Raw genomic sequence first — 16,076 nt, 5'->3', positions numbered from 1 at the left:
TGGTTGACTATCCCCGTGGGGACAGTCCATAGGCGTAATGTTTTTATACTGTACAAACTGTATATTCTATCCCCTATCCCTAACCCTATCCCTAAACCTGAAGATCATAGAACACTTTTTGCATTTTTAGATTTGTAAAAAATATTGTTCTGTACAATTTATTAGCTTTTTTGCCCCTGGGGACCTCAATTTTGGTCCCCACGGTGACACGAGTCCCCATGTGTTGGTGTGTATTCAGGTTTAGGTCCCCACCGGGATATACAAACATGAACGCACACACGCATGTTGGGTTTCCATGTTTTATGGGGACATTCCACAGACGCAATGGTTTTTATACTGTACAAACTGTATATCATATTCCCTAACCCTAACCCACCTCCTAAACCTAACAATCACACACAACTGTCTGCTCTTTTAGATTTTCAAAAAAGTTAATTCTGTATGATTTATAAGCTTGTTTCCTCATGGGGACCAAAAACGTCCCCATACCGTAGGGTTTACCCTTCCCACACACACACACACACACACACACAGCATTTCTCTGAATTACTGCTTCATATTAGCAGGTGTGCAGATCTTCATGTCATTTAGTTGCACATCCACTCAGCTACACTCTTTGTTTGTTTCTTGTTGATTTAGCAGCAAAGAGAAAGATATTGCCTTTATGCAGTGTTGTTTGGAGCAGCACTTTACATTTTTGTAAGCATTGCACTTACATAATAAAATGGATTTAAAATATATTTTGTTGGTTGCTAATCTATCAGAGCAGACAAACTAGGATTATTAAAGTGAAATATTGATTTTAAATAGTTCATGTAAAAATGTGTGTTCATTGTGTGAAAATGTGTCATAATTTATTGAAATTCTATTAAAAATATCCCCTGAAAGTCTAGTCTAGTTGCATTTCTACGGAGCCCCTTTAGGGACGTGGTGGTGGAAAAAATATAAGAAGGAGAAAAATATATTTTAAAGCTTTTGCGTTATCTCGCAAAGTTATTTGCATTATCTTGCAAAACATTTTGCGAGTTTGGACAAACACTTTGTCCCGCTGGCAGAGTTTGAGACTAGCTCTGTACATAAACATTGGTCTATAGTCACAGATTCCCGACCAATAACTAGAGAGATAAACATTCTTATAAAACGGTCAGTTCTGGTCCTTGATTTTGATTGGCTGAACGGAGTTCTAAGCCGTTATAAAATACCCCATTATAACACAAGTGACACCTCATTCTATGTAACGTAAACAATGATCTACAACTTAATTTTCCACAAATCGAGCCTTGTATTGATCTCAGGCGGCAGGCGGCTGAGACAAGACAGAAGGGATCGTCTGCAAAGTGCAAAACCCGAAGATCATTAGGCTACTAAAAATAGTCATTAACTTCAGAGCTACATACTTTAGTATAACTAAAACCGGTTTAAATTCAGCAGGAGATGTGTAAACTGAATTAGGTGACACAACAGTGTGTAACATTGAAGTTATTAATGACTATTTTTGCAGTAACGCTTTTCGGGTTTGTAGTCAGTTTGCAGACGGACCCTTCGGACTTGTCCATGTCGCCTGATCATATAGAGCTCAATTTATATTCTCTTTTTATTTATTTATTTTTTTGGCGTTTTTTGCCTTTATTTATAGTACAGTAACAATGAGAGGACAGAAAACGAAGTGGGTGAGAGGGGGGGTGGGATCGGGAAAGGACCGCGAGCCAGGTCTCGAACTCGGGGCGCCCGGAGCGCAACAGCGCCGTATATCGGAGCACTAACCGCAAGGCTATCAGGTCTGACTATATTCTCATTTTGAGGAAGACTCGGTTGTAGATCCTTGTCTAAGGAATTATGTGTTATTTGTGTTATAATAATGTTTAGCTCACGGGTTATTGGTCTGGGTATATACTATGAACCGCTCCATTGTTAATGCACGGAGCAGGACAACAAGACGTGTTTGTCCAAAATCACAGAATGTTTCGCAAGATAACGCAAATATCTTTGCGAGGGAACTCAATGTTTCTCAGGGGAACGCAAAAGCTTTAAAAAATATTTTTCTCTCACCTCTAATATTTTTTCCACCACCAAGTCCCTGAAAGGGCTCCGTACATTTCGGTCTAACACATGGCTGTAAATGTTGGCAATTAAACGTTTCCAAACTAAATGAAAATGCTGTAGTATTATTACTGTTACCAGGTCATTGTATTCACTGGCCTCTGGTCACATTGTCTATAAGAGGCTCAGCTCTGTAATTGGAGTAGACTTTCTCTGAAAAAGAGTGTGTGCAGTCTATGTACAGGACAGTATTACACATTACCAATGACATGGAAAGCTAATGGAAATGTTTTTTTGTCAGCACTGCAGGTTAAAGCTGTCAAGCGTCGGTCCAAAGCAGCTAAAGGCTTTGCCAAATGATTTAACAAAGCTAGAATACTTTATTTCACAATGTCATATGAAATGTCACTGACAGATTGTCCATCGACAAAGAGTTGGTCATGAAGGTGTGCATCAAACATTTGGCACTGCATAATTCATATTGGCCTAGATAAAAAGATTGGAAATCAAAATGATGATAGCTAATACGCTGTATTTCGCTGAAGTACAATACTTACAGTATTCTGTCAGTTGGCATGTAAGTCTGTAAATGAACAGCATTACTGTGCTGGAAATGAACAAATCTCTATTACACAGCCATAAACCTCATTTACAGAATTACTCCTCTTCAAATGATATACTTACAGCACAATGACTCACAGTGTAATATGATTCAAACACCTGTTTAATTATACTTCATTATCAGCATGTCATCTGCTGTTTTTATGGTGAAGTCACGAAGAACGATGGATGTAATGTAAAGATCAAGTCGTTCACAGCTGCATGAAAGCTTAGTTACTAAAGTTTATTGTCCACAGTTTAGTGGCTGCTAGACTTATGTCTTCATAATCTCTTTTGTAAATAGCAGCATGTGTTCATTTTCAAACGCAATGCATAGAAACCATATTTTAAAACGCTTTACAATTATTACCAGCAATATTTCTCATAAACTGTTTTTCTGTGTACCATGCAATAATAAAAAAATCACAGAATTTTTTTAGCATTTATAATGAATACACTGGCACATAAATAAAATCTTTGAAAATCTGGTTTTGACTCTATCTTGAATGTGTTTTTATGGCTGTGATGTATGCGTGCTCTGACATGTTGACATGCTGTGAGAGCACACAGATGAGAGGACTTTGACAAACAGTCAGCACTTCTGACATAAGAGACTGAATCAATATACACATCAGGGAAGAACTTCCTTTAAATGCCCTGTCATGCTTTTCATTTCATTTACATCAATATTGTACTATGTGTTGAATGCACTCAGCTGCAAAGAAAGTCCAAATGATGACAAAATGTCCTTGTGGGTGAACTGTTCCTTTAATTTAACACCTCAAAATTGTAGTATTTCGAGATTAATATAAAAGTGTCCTATACATTTGAGAGTTCGAGGCAGAACTTATCTGTTTGGCGACTAATAGCAAACTGGAAGAGTGTCGGTGCGGCTGAAACTATACACACTTGATGAGGTGTACCGGACCTGCCCCTGCCCTCCTACCACACAGTGCCTTCAATGATCAGTGGCCAAACCCAACTTGTATTTTTATCATTTAAAGAAAACAAAGGGAAATTGTCAACTAAAATTTACTGCATTTTAAATGTGAGGCCTGCTTGCTGTACAAAACATCCTGCAACCCTGAACCGTAAAAAATGGACCACGCATCCCCATTCACTTCCACTGTAAATAAATGAAGCCCAAATGTCCAAGATATGGCTGCTGACTTATTGTGCCGATGACGTCCCTTGGACCCACACAGTGAGTGTGAGGTGGAGCCGCTTGGAACACATGGATAACAAAAAAGCTCTGAAAACATGTAACAGTTTAGCACTTAACTTTATTTAGTGACGTTTTTCTTTTTCAGTATTGTTTCTCTTTCTTTTTTTTCTTTCTCCCTGGCAATGTGATGTAGCACTGTTGTATTGTGTCTGTGGCAATAAAAAAATAAAAAAGTGAGGTGGAGCCACGGTATTAATGTCCCGCCCATTCAACTAAAACCAAACTTAATAGAGAAACAAACCAAAAAATGTACATCACTGTGATAAGACAGAAACCATATTTGGCAAAAGTATATTTGAAGTTCAATTGTATTTTTTAGTTTGACGCGATTCCCATTCGTTTACATGGAGAGGGCGGGGTTTATGTGACTTGTAGCATGTTGCTATACATTTTAAATAGTAATGTGTGCTAGTATTAGTAATCCAGTTTTTCTCAGTCGCTTTGGAGCACTTCTCGAATCATTCTTAAAATTAGTTAAATAATATGTGCATTTCTCAGAACAATTTGTACAAACTGCACAACATCATTTCCTGCAAAAGCGTGTAACTTGTTCAAAATCCTTAGATCATCTCTCAAAATGACATTTTTACATCAGTGAACATGTCAGTCCCATGAAAATGGCAAGTCCTTGTGTCATTGTTCGTGAACAAGACAGTCAAAATGTTTAGCCATGTTGTCAGTATAACGGGTGCTTTATTATTATTATTTTTTTTGAGTATTTTCGGATGTAAACTATGGCTTCAGTTTGTAATGACACTCATTGATAATGCACAAGACTGACTTATTTCACTTTCTATAGTACAAAGTTATGCGTAAGTGTAAGTGCGACACTGATAGCAAAAGATTGAACAGGATTCACTTTACACTTGTTCTGTTGGTCTGTCAACAAATTACACATCAAGCTTGAAAAAAGTAACTGTGATGAAGAAAATGCAACATTATTTTACAGCACAATGGGAAAAATTGCAATAAACATAGGAGAGACCCCTCAGGCAGAACTGTATGCAATGCTGTATGAGGAATCAAACTACATATTTTCTACTCCCCCTTTGGCTTTGGGATGTCTTACTCTTGCAACGCAGCAGTAAAATGCAACAATATCCGAAATGACCGCATGTAAATCATCTTGAAACAGAGCCCTCTCCTTATGAGAGACGAGATCCTTGTGGAAAATCTCTGTGCAGTGTGTGCGTGTGTGTGTGTGTGTGTGCGTGTGTTGTATGAATGAAGGATCTGAGTTTCTAACAGTGAAAGCAACCTGTGAGCAAAGTAAATCTAGTCACAGTTTGGATCAATAACCCTGTACGTGTAAGAAAACTGAATTACCTGCCAGATTATGACAACTGGTCTAACCATTGCATGTAAAAACTTATGCTATGAACAAATGACTAGATGTTTAGAGGGGTGAGACAATTTCACAGAGAACTATATGATACATTTTGAGAAACATGACATTAGCAACTGACAATGTAAGAAACAGCAGAGAATTGTACATAATCAATTGCATGGATGTACTAAAGCAATTGCAACTTGTTCAAAAGAATAAGAAACTACTTTTCTGATGTGCACAAGTGACAAGATGATGTGAAGGTTGAATAACTAGTTTTGAGAATTTCATTTCTGATCTGAGAAATGCTCCAAAGCGACTGAGAAAAACAGTAATTTTATTAGCTGATAGTTTTAGCTGTATTGGAAATAATTTTATACAACTCTCTTATTATTTCTGCAGTATATACTGTACAATAGAATGTATGTTTGCATGTAACTCCATCTGTCAAAACGTGCAACATCCCACAAAACAATGCACTCGACCGGAATCGTAATATCAGTCATGTTTTTAACACCTCTGCTTTGACTGCCAAAGGTTGAGATATTTATCGTGTAAAGACTAAAAAGCAAAGTAATCGTTTTTTTCCCCACGATGATAAGTGCAACACTCACACGCATGTGACAACAGACGGCAAATAGGGCTGTCACGATTATGAAATTTGACTGACAATTAATTGTCTAGTAAATCATTGCGATTATGACGATCAATTGTCTGTTTTAGAGCTTTGACATTTAATTCTCATACATTTTTGATTCAGCTTTGAAACGACCATATTGTTCTGAATATAAGACTATGTTTTTTTTTCTTCTTGGAAATACATCGGAAAATATTGGTTCATCATATATTTAAGGTTTAGGCTTTTACCTGTCAATAATACAACCACCAAATACTTGTAAATTAAGTAAATTGATCAGGAGTGAATTGAAGCCACCATTAAAACGCTATCGGCCATAAGTCTGTTTTTATCTCACAAGACTACAATACAATTTTACTTCTATGTTAATGAAATTTTGGTAGACTGGTTTTCACACTGAGATTATCTTAAATAATATAAAATTGTACTGCAAGTTATTTTTATGGTATATGCTTTAGTTTTTATTGTGTTGTGGTGGTATATTTTACAAGTATTACAATGCTTTAGTTACAATAAATACACTAGAATATGTAATATGGAGGCACTACAGCTCCCCCTAGTGTCTTCTATAGAGATGTGCAATAATTGCGATGATCTGAATCCATCGCGATGAGGCCAAACAATCGCGATGAGACGATTATTTAATAATCGTGACAGCCCTAACGGCAATGTAGCTCACTGCGGTTTGAAATGTTTGTTATGGAAAACTGCATACTCTTTCGCTTTCTATTTTTAAAATAACAAGCAATATACTGCACAAAAATGAGTCATTGCTTCTTGTTTACATTACGTCATAGTGATGCTTCAGTAGAGACCACTAATGCGCACTATGGTTTAAAATAAACAAGCTCATAAGAATGGTTTATCATGTTGGATTTACAGGAACGTTTTTGAACTAAAAAAAGGTAGCCTAACAAGTGACGGGGTATATATTTTTAATTCTCTTTTTGAAAATCTGTTCTTATTTTCTTGTATTCAAAAAATGCTTTCATTTTAGATGCTTTCCGCACGTCAAAGCAGAAACGATTTTTCCAGCAAACCGGAATGACATAAAGTCGCCCACACACACCGGCCCACTGCAAGTGTCCTCCTCTCATGCAGCCAAATATGCAAAGCAAAGGTGACATCCTCTGCGCTAGATCAATATGCACCGTCAGCACGTAATGGGTCCCCGGAGGACGCGCAGCGGTGGATCGGGCACAGCAGACCTGGAGACGTGACATCTGAGAGGGTCTTTACTGAGCGAAACCACCGGCGGTCCTCTCAGAGCCACTGACGGCAGCGGGGAGTCGTGCGTGTGGCCCGGAAGTGACATGATGTCATCTAAACCCACCTACTGTATTAAAGGGCACAGCTGCTCTCATTCACCCTCAGTCTCATGATAACGCTGTGTAGCCCATTTGTTTTTACTATGATGTGCCGCTGTTGTATAGAAAAATTTCCACTACTACTAATACAGTTAAATCTACTAAATCACATTCATGTAGCTGAAATGAAAATGTTATGCGTGCACGTTTTTATCTTCGGACAAAATGTGAGTCTGTTCTCAAATGTGTTGCATCCCTGTTTGGGTCATTTGGAGAAAAGTGTCCACCACAGAAGCATATATTTAATTAGTAATGAAAAAATCAACGTTGAGACACAAATAGCACTATTTCTTGTCATTTTAGACATGGCATATAGCCACAGTATGTTGGCTGACAAATGTCTTGCTGTTACCATTTGATAAAATGGACACTTTTAGGGATGTTATATGTTTGCTGACAGAATTTCTTTACAGTATGAAAGAAACTCCATCTTGGTTATGTCCATCTTGACGTGTCCGGGGGATTTTTTTAGTGGCAGCCCTTTCACCAGCGTTGGCACTGACGGGCAGGATGCATTAAAGTCTTGGCGGCAACAAAGGTTGATCGCTTGCGTTTTGTGTTCAGTCATGTGAGAGACATAGCGTGTAATATCCAGCACTCTCCGCAAAGGCATGACAACCCTGAAGCGATCTGCGCAGCCATTCTTTAAAAGACCCTCTCTCGCCGTGGACAAAAGAGGACTCTTGGGAAGAAAAGGCTTGCAATCTCTTTACCCTTTACACCAAAATGACTTCCAGTGGCACCCTTTCATTCGGAGCTATTTGTTTCAGAAATAGCCTCGTCTCTGTAGGGGCATCTTTGCATTCAGGCCTCTTGACGTGCGGGATCAAAACACAATTAAAAATTGCAGTGCGCCACAAAGAAAATCTGTTTGCAGTGTTGAAATGTCCCCCGAGAATTTGTTGAAACCGAGAAAATGGTTTGAAGACAATGTGATGTCATACTGTTTTATACAGTGTACATGTATAAGACAGAAATTTAAAGGTTAAACTCATCCTTTGGATGTTTTTTAAAGGCGTAATATTAGTAGAAATCGAATTTCAGTGCTACTTTGAGATTAAAGCCCAAATTTAAGATACAATATATCACATGTGCAAGAGGGCTGTTGTATTGGCTGTGGTTTGGTCATAAGCATTGGATCGGTGGTGATCACAGCAGAGATCAGGATAACACTTTTGTATAACAGTTTTATACAACAAAATGCTTCCACTCACGGAATAAAAAGCAACCTGCAACAACAGTTTAAAATTAGACCAATTCTGCGGGAAAACCATAGATTTGGCAACCCTGGTAATCACGCCGCTGTAATCTGTAACTTTTGCCTCTATATCTACATCTTTGTCCTGTAAACACAACATTACAGGCTACTATACATAATTTCCTCACGTGTGTTGAAGTTAAATGACATCAGTCTTTTTCCACAAAATTTTACCAGACAGCTCAAATTATAAATCATAATAAGCTTACTGCGCAAAATTTGAGAAAACGTGTAGTATAGAATCTATTGTAACATGACGTGTATCTCTGTCAAAGCTAGTGTGGGCACTTTAAGGTTAATTTAAGCGAATGTCCAACCAAATTAGTTTTCCTATTAAAGGCAAAACGAATGTTCGCCTTTAGCAATTCACACCTGTACACTAGGTGGCGCACTCAGTGGTTCAGCAGCCAATCGTTTTTTACTGCTACGTAGAAGCGACAGTGAAAACTTGGCACATGGCATCAAAACGCACACGTGCTTGGTGAGCAGAGAAAGAGAATTGAGTTTTCTGTGCTTTAGCGCCACCGTCTCATTGTTTTGAGTTTCAGCAGAAGGTCTGGGAAAATCTCATTGGTCGACCTGGGGAAAAATTTGGCACAGTGGATGAAAAAAATGCAAATAACTTTTAATAATAAAGTGTGGGAAGATTTTTACATGGACTTTAAATAACATGGCTTTACGATGCCGTAGAAGAACCTTTTACGTTTTAATGGTTCCATAAAGAACCTTTAACATCCAAAGACCTTTAACACCTTTATTTTTGAGAGTGTACCTTTTCTCATGTGTTGCGACGTCACTTCGGATCTAGAGTAGACATGACGTAAGGAGACAGTTTTAAACAGCCTTTTTAAGGCACTTGCTCAATAACTTATTTTTTGTTCATTTTTAATAAACAAGAGTTTCGATTGAGGCTTTAAACTTTTTTAATCAAGCAAATTACTTTTTGCTTTCACTCCATACAGCTCAGATAGTCTGGACTACAATGTCAGAGACATATTGCAGACATAGAAGTGGAGTAAAAACAGTAAAAAATCCAAGTGCCTTTATCCAAAAATCAGTCATTTTGCTTAGCCAATTAAAAAAAGGATCATACAGTTACAGTAACTACAGTAATTGTGATTTAACAGATCTCAAAAGTATTTTACCATGACCTTAACTGTCTAAAATGCTGATTTTGCAAAGAGATGCTTATTTATGCATGTGAAGGCTGAGCTTACATACAGTAGATGCACCCCAGAAAAGCAATCAAAACATATTTGTATTATTGGAAAGTGCAGGTAGACTAATGCTTATGAACAGTGTACAGCTGTTATGGTGCATTGTGTGATGGCTGTACTGTGCTGGTGCCAGCCTGATCCCTCATTCCCAACTCTACTCATCATTACCACCATCATTAATGTCTCTCCTCATTTCACATGGTGCAGGGCACGTCCTTACTGCATCTTCCTTTCTGGAGATCAGGAGGGAATGAACAAGCTCCAGCTGTCTTCAGGAGTTTATACTGTGCAGCTACAGTAGGGGAAAGAACTTTAAAAATAACCTCTCCAAAATTAGACCTCAGACACAATGCGCATGTGGTGATCACAGTTCCATGACACAAATAACAGTGCCGACACTACATATACATCATAAAAATGCAGCTTAAAACAGCCCCTTTAACACCCCCAGTTAATAGTTTAATTTGTCAGGTAACAATGTACAAAAATACATTTTCACCATATCTCAAAACCTCTGTTGGGATTGACAATATATAGCGCGAGAAAATGAAAGTTATTACCGCTTCAGTTGGAATATTTGATCTGTTCGCTACTTATAGGTTTCAAAGAAACAACATAAACAAACGTTACAGCGCATGCGCGAGTTCGTGGACTGTCACATTCACAAACAATAGAGTGCCTGTATATTGTTTCTGATAACAAGCAAAAGAAACCGAGAAGAACTGTTACTTGGCTAAACTAGTCTCTCCAATATTTTGAATTTACACTGCGATACCAATCTCAACCGCTAGATGTCAGTGTACCATATACTTTCTTTAAATGTGACCAAACTACAGGACCCATTCAACATATTGTTTATTTAATACAACGAAATTCAACAAATAGTTGATTTAATACAATGATTGTTAAATAAAATAATAATATAAACTAATATTAACATAAATGAAATAAAATATAAATAGTTATATTATTAGACATTAGCCAGACCGATAAACAAACACAGACTGGAAGTTATCTGCAGCCCAGGCGTGCGCGTCAGATGAAAAGGTCAATAGTCACTAGCCCTATGCCATAAAATCATGTGTCATGTTTCATATTAAGCACTTGGACACATTTTACTTTTTGTAATTCATGCAATAGCTAATTATAATGTTTAACAAACAAAAAGAAAACAGTTTGAATAGAAAACAACATCATATAAAGGCGTGTGATATATATATATATATATATATATATATACATATTATGGATTTACCGTTTAGTAAATATGCTCTCAATTTGATCAGTTTCTTCATTCCAATTTTGCTGCTTAAGGACAAAGAGCAGTTAACAATAATTATGTAACCCATATTACCTGATTTAACATTTAAAGGAACAATTTAACAGTAAATTACACGTTCCTGTTCATTTAGAACAATTAAATATGTCTCATGAAATAATTACAAGCCTGCATTAATAATGAAAATGCCTGCACTTCCTCGGATTGCTCCGGCATGTCAACTATTATATTACTCATTTGAAGATGGCTTAGGAAAGAGGAGATACTGAAAGAGATACTGGTTAGAGAACCTCAGAAAAGAAGAGTGCTCTTATGACGCTAAACATGCATGTGACCACTGCAAAAGAGACACAAAAGCCAGAGGACTGGTTTTCTGTTTTATGGACAGACAAACATTCTCCTGTTTACTTTGTCAGAATTTTTTTAATATATTCTCAGTGTACGGTTTAACATTTTATTTGACTTAACTGCATTGATTGTGTGTTGAAATATTTAATATACTGTATCAGTTATTGCATAATAGACATTCGGTTGCCAAATTGTTTTTGGTTGTTTTTTTATTGCATTATTATTATTTGTACCATAAAAAAATAAAAGTGAACTACTATGTTTTCTGGTTCCTATTCTGTTAATAAGTGTAAATATGATGCAAAATAATATTTTCTCATTGAATGCAATTCTTTATTTTAAAGATTATGCAATAAACTACTCACATAGGCCACCATTATTTAATAAAAAAAACTGAATGTAGGCTAAAATACAAATCTGCTAAATGCTGCATAATTTAGTGTAATCATGTGTATACTCTCCAGACACTTCGGATTTAGCATATTTCCCAGCTTTAACCCGGAAACAACGTCTGGGTTTAGTAACATAACATTAAAACATTAATGTTAGCAACGATTCGGTAATTCAAATACATTCAATGTATTTATTAACATTAAAACAGCTCTGCGCTGTTTCAGAAATGATGTCTGCGTTGAGGTACATTATTATCCTAGACCCGATGTTTAGTATGATAACGGTTTTCACCAATGTCAAAATGTACTGATGGCCAACCAATCAAATGAAAGAAATAGGCAGTTACTAACCAATCAAGCAAGCAGCTCTTAATTTTTTTTAACGTAAATACAGTCGTTTTTAACTGATTTCTATTTGCTGTCATCGTACGTACGCTGCTGAGGGCTCTCACTAAATCCTTGGTGTTTCGAGTCTGACGTCATCACGCAACAGTGTTTTTTTGGCGATTTTAACAATCATAGGTAGTTTAGATGGTTAGAGTAAGGTTAGGGTTAGGGTGTGGGTTAGGGTAAAGGTTTCGTAAGACTTGAAACACCAAGTATTTAGTCAAAACCAACAAGCCACGCCCATGGATCTGACTCAAAACACCAAGGATTTAGTGAGAGCCCTGCTGAGCGTGTCCCCAAACATGGCGGCGACTGCCCAGAATGCAATGCAAAATGACGTTCCCAAGCTCTATTTACTTTACCAAGGCAAAATTCAAAACGTTCCCAAGCTCAATTTACTTTACCCGACAAAATGTTGCAAAACGTTTTTTAAACGGAAACGGTGTTTTTTTATTTTTTTATTTGACCAATTCAGAGATAACAATAATGAAATATAACTTTGCATACACTACATAAAATATACCAACAATACATTCAAAGCCATCTGAACATATAGAAGAAAGGATAAAGTAGAAGAAGAAAAAAAGGGAAACGGTGGTGCGGTTGAACACCCTGTTGTGATGTCGCAAGAGTTGAACTATGGCAGCTGAGAAGGCCATTCTTAATGTTCTTTTTGAAGAATTTTAGGAGCCTGATGAAATCGGTATAAATACGTGTTGAATACTGCAAAATACATCTCTTCTAATATCTTCAATTGTTGTGTATACCAAGCTGCAGTGGACACATTTAAACGACTTTACTTGGACCCATTGTGTGAGCTGTCTCTTTAATACCGCGTGGGATATATAGAGGGTATGGACATGTCTTCACTTTACCACGTGAACACGCCGGAACGTGCCCTCCTGGGTGGCAAAACACTCAGCAAAATGACAGCTTACAATATCAGGAAACGCAATTCCGTGCAACATTTCAGTGTCCAGGAACACCTGATTCATATGTAAGTTGTAGAGAAGTCGTAAGGATCACCGTCGAGTCCAGCTGCTTGTAATTACAGCAAATAATTGCGTGTTTTAGTCCAGGTTTCTTTGTTTCTCCTAATCTCCTCAGCCAATTTGCTGGGCGTTTTGCCACCCAGGGGAGCATGTCCCAGGGCGTGTCCCTACATGTTCACGTGGGAAAGTGACATCGATGCATACCCTCTATACGTGTTGCTGCTGATTGGGCTGACATTCTTGACATTCTGCCAGAGGGGTGGTAACCCTGGCCCGAAGCACGGGAGCATCCTCGCCTCTGACTGAGGTAAGAGGATGTCCTGAACTTGAGTGGGCGTCTGGTAAGTTGTATCGCGTAGCCGAGACGGATCGTATCCCGTAGCCCCGTGACGGTTTGGGGGCTCTAATCAGGCTCCCAGGGACTGAGACAGGGGCTAGGGGTATGATCTGCTTCATCGACCTCCCAGGGAGTGGTTCAATGGCGAGCAGTGCGGATTCCTTGCCGTGGGGAGGCCCCCGGGGAGGAGATCGGCTCTGCTGCTTACCTGCCTGGCGATGATGTAGCACAACGCACTGTCGATTGAGAGTGCTGAGGGCTACTGATTATCCTCGACATTGGGTCTCGCCGTGACGCAACGTCGAGTTGCCGAACACCATCGTGTAGAGGGTGAGAGCGGCTGTGATACACACCCAGAGAGAGAGGACTCTTAAGAGAGTGGGCCGTTGGGACGGGGCAGGAACCGTCCCAGATCGACCACCCAGCGTGGAATGGCTGGGGTCGGGCCCGGTGGTATTCTCGATCTCCCCGGGGTCTTCCCATGAGGCTTGCTTTTGCCGCGGCTGCTGATGGGGCGATGGTCTCCTCTTCGATGTCTTCTTCCGGGGGGCCGCCTGAGTGGGGGGCGCCAGAGCCGGAGGGCGTCGAAGAGGACCAGGGCTGCTGGGAAGCAGACGGTGCACGGGACTCGACAGCCGAGGTGGCCGAGTTGCGGCACGGGAGGATATGCTTGATATCCTCTGTCTGCTTCTTTACTGTCGAGAACTGCGGGTCGACAGAATCACCAAACAGCCCCCCCTTGCGAGATGGGTGCGTCGAGAAAGCAGACCTTCTCGGCGTTACTCATCTGTGCAAGGTTCGGCCAGAGGTGTCTCTCCTGGACCACAAGTGTGGACATCGCCCGACCCAGGGCCCGCGCGGTCACCTTGGTCGCCCATAGAGCGAGGTCGGTAGCGGCGTGGAGTTCCTGCATAAGTGCTGGGTCGGTCTTACCCTCGTGGAGCTCTCTCAACGCCTTGGCCTGGTAGGAGCCATAGCATGGAGAGAGGAGGCAGCTTGGCCCGCAGCAATGTAAGCTCTCGACACGAGAGATGCCGAGACCCTACATGCTTTGGACAGGAGTCTAGGTCGAGTCCACCTGGGGGACATCAACATATCCTCTAGCTGCCTCACCCTCGAGGGAAGTGAGGGTGACAGAACTTGTTAGACGTGAACGTGCCGGAGAGGGGGCATTCCAGGTCTTACTAATGTCCTCAAGCACTTCCGGAAAACACGGCACTAGGGGCGAGCACGGCTTGGAGCCATGCTCAAACCCGAGGCACCATGTAGCCAGCCGCGAGCGCTGGGAGAGGCAGTGCGGGCACTGCAACCCAACGCTCACGGCGGCCCGGGAAAGCATGGCTGACATTTCGACGTCCGCTTCTTCCTGGGCTCGACCCCCCGAGGGAGGAAGCCCGAGGAATCGTCGGAGTCGGATGGCAGTACGTCACCCCCCGATGCTGCAAGAGACATCTCATCTTCAAGCATCGTGTCCGAATACGTGGTTGAGGAACAAGATGGTGGGACTGTCTCCTGGGGAATGGTCAGATGAGCGAGACGAGGTGCGAACGGTCTGTGAGCCAGTGGCTAGCGGATTAACACTCACAGTATTCTCATATCACCCTCGCTGCTTGCCGTAGCGCGCGGCAGGGCCGTAGTCCTGCCGTCACGGAACGGGGAGCAGACGAGGTGACGCAAACCGTGACGCAACGTCTGAATCATCAAACGCCCGCAGTGCGGGCAGGACGTATCCACAACGTCTGCCCCAGCGTACTGGAAGCAGACATCATGTCCGTCCCCCTCCTCGATGAGTGTGTTGCACCCATGAGAACAACGGGACATGCCATGCTGGAGAAATTTGCTCTTTTAGAGAAAAAAACTCGAACACTTCTGGCACTGCCGAGATGCCCAGGGGAAGTCGCTGCAGGAAGGGACAGTCCGCTCCACCACGTCATAAGATTCCAGCAGTAATTCGGCGTAGAGTTTGAAGTCTCGAAGTCGATCAGTGTGAAGGCTCCGAAGAACAAAAGGTGAATGAATGCAGCACACCATCTCTCTTTTATACCCGGATATCTGGGGGCGGAGTCCGGCATGCAAATTTCATTTGCCAATTTCATTGGCCTTTTCTAAACTAGTCAGAAGTTGATAGGTTCTCAAGAGCGAACCCCATCTGTCGGCTCGACACAACGTCGAGAGACCGACAGAAAGGGAACAAGATAATATTTTTTTAAAACGAGATAATATGTCGTTAAAACGAAATAATATGTTGTTATAAAGCAATAATATGACATCTCATAATAATTACACATTAACCTATTACGTGAAAGCGACATGTTTTCTAGATGGACATAGGTAAAATGTAATTTTTTAGAACCGTGGTCCGCTGTATGTTTCAGATATAGTAGCTTATATCCACGAAGCTTCCCATAACGGTCTAGTTCATCAACAAGGAATAATGTCACTTCCAATGGGTCCGCCCAGCTACCACAGTAACGACTGGACCATATTTGTTGCCATGACATACCAAATAACGCTCCAGCGACTTAACTTTGTGATTCCCATATTCGTTGGGATAATGTAACATCCCAGCTAACACAGTACGTTCTGACAACGTCGCCAGTTCGTCTTCATTTGGTCACTGTGACATTAGGAGCAGTCGTGGCCTAATGGTTAGAGAGTCGGACTCATGAC

The 16,076-nt window shown here is 40.4% G+C and overlaps 1 protein-coding gene across 7 annotated transcripts in view; it reads left to right on the top strand.

The window, feature by feature from the left end:
- The window catches only part of atp2b2 (ATPase plasma membrane Ca2+ transporting 2), a 176,908-nt gene that overhangs the window by 70,274 nt on the left and 90,558 nt on the right, over positions 1–16,076 (top strand). The gene's annotated exons all lie outside the window — the stretch shown is intronic.

This window comes from Triplophysa rosa, linkage group LG20 (genome assembly GCF_024868665.1).
Source record: "Triplophysa rosa linkage group LG20, Trosa_1v2, whole genome shotgun sequence".
In the NCBI taxonomy this organism is placed as follows: domain Eukaryota; kingdom Metazoa; phylum Chordata; class Actinopteri; order Cypriniformes; family Nemacheilidae; genus Triplophysa; species Triplophysa rosa.
The sequence above is the reverse complement of the archived record's forward strand: the minus strand, read 5'-3'. Positions and strand labels throughout refer to the sequence as shown.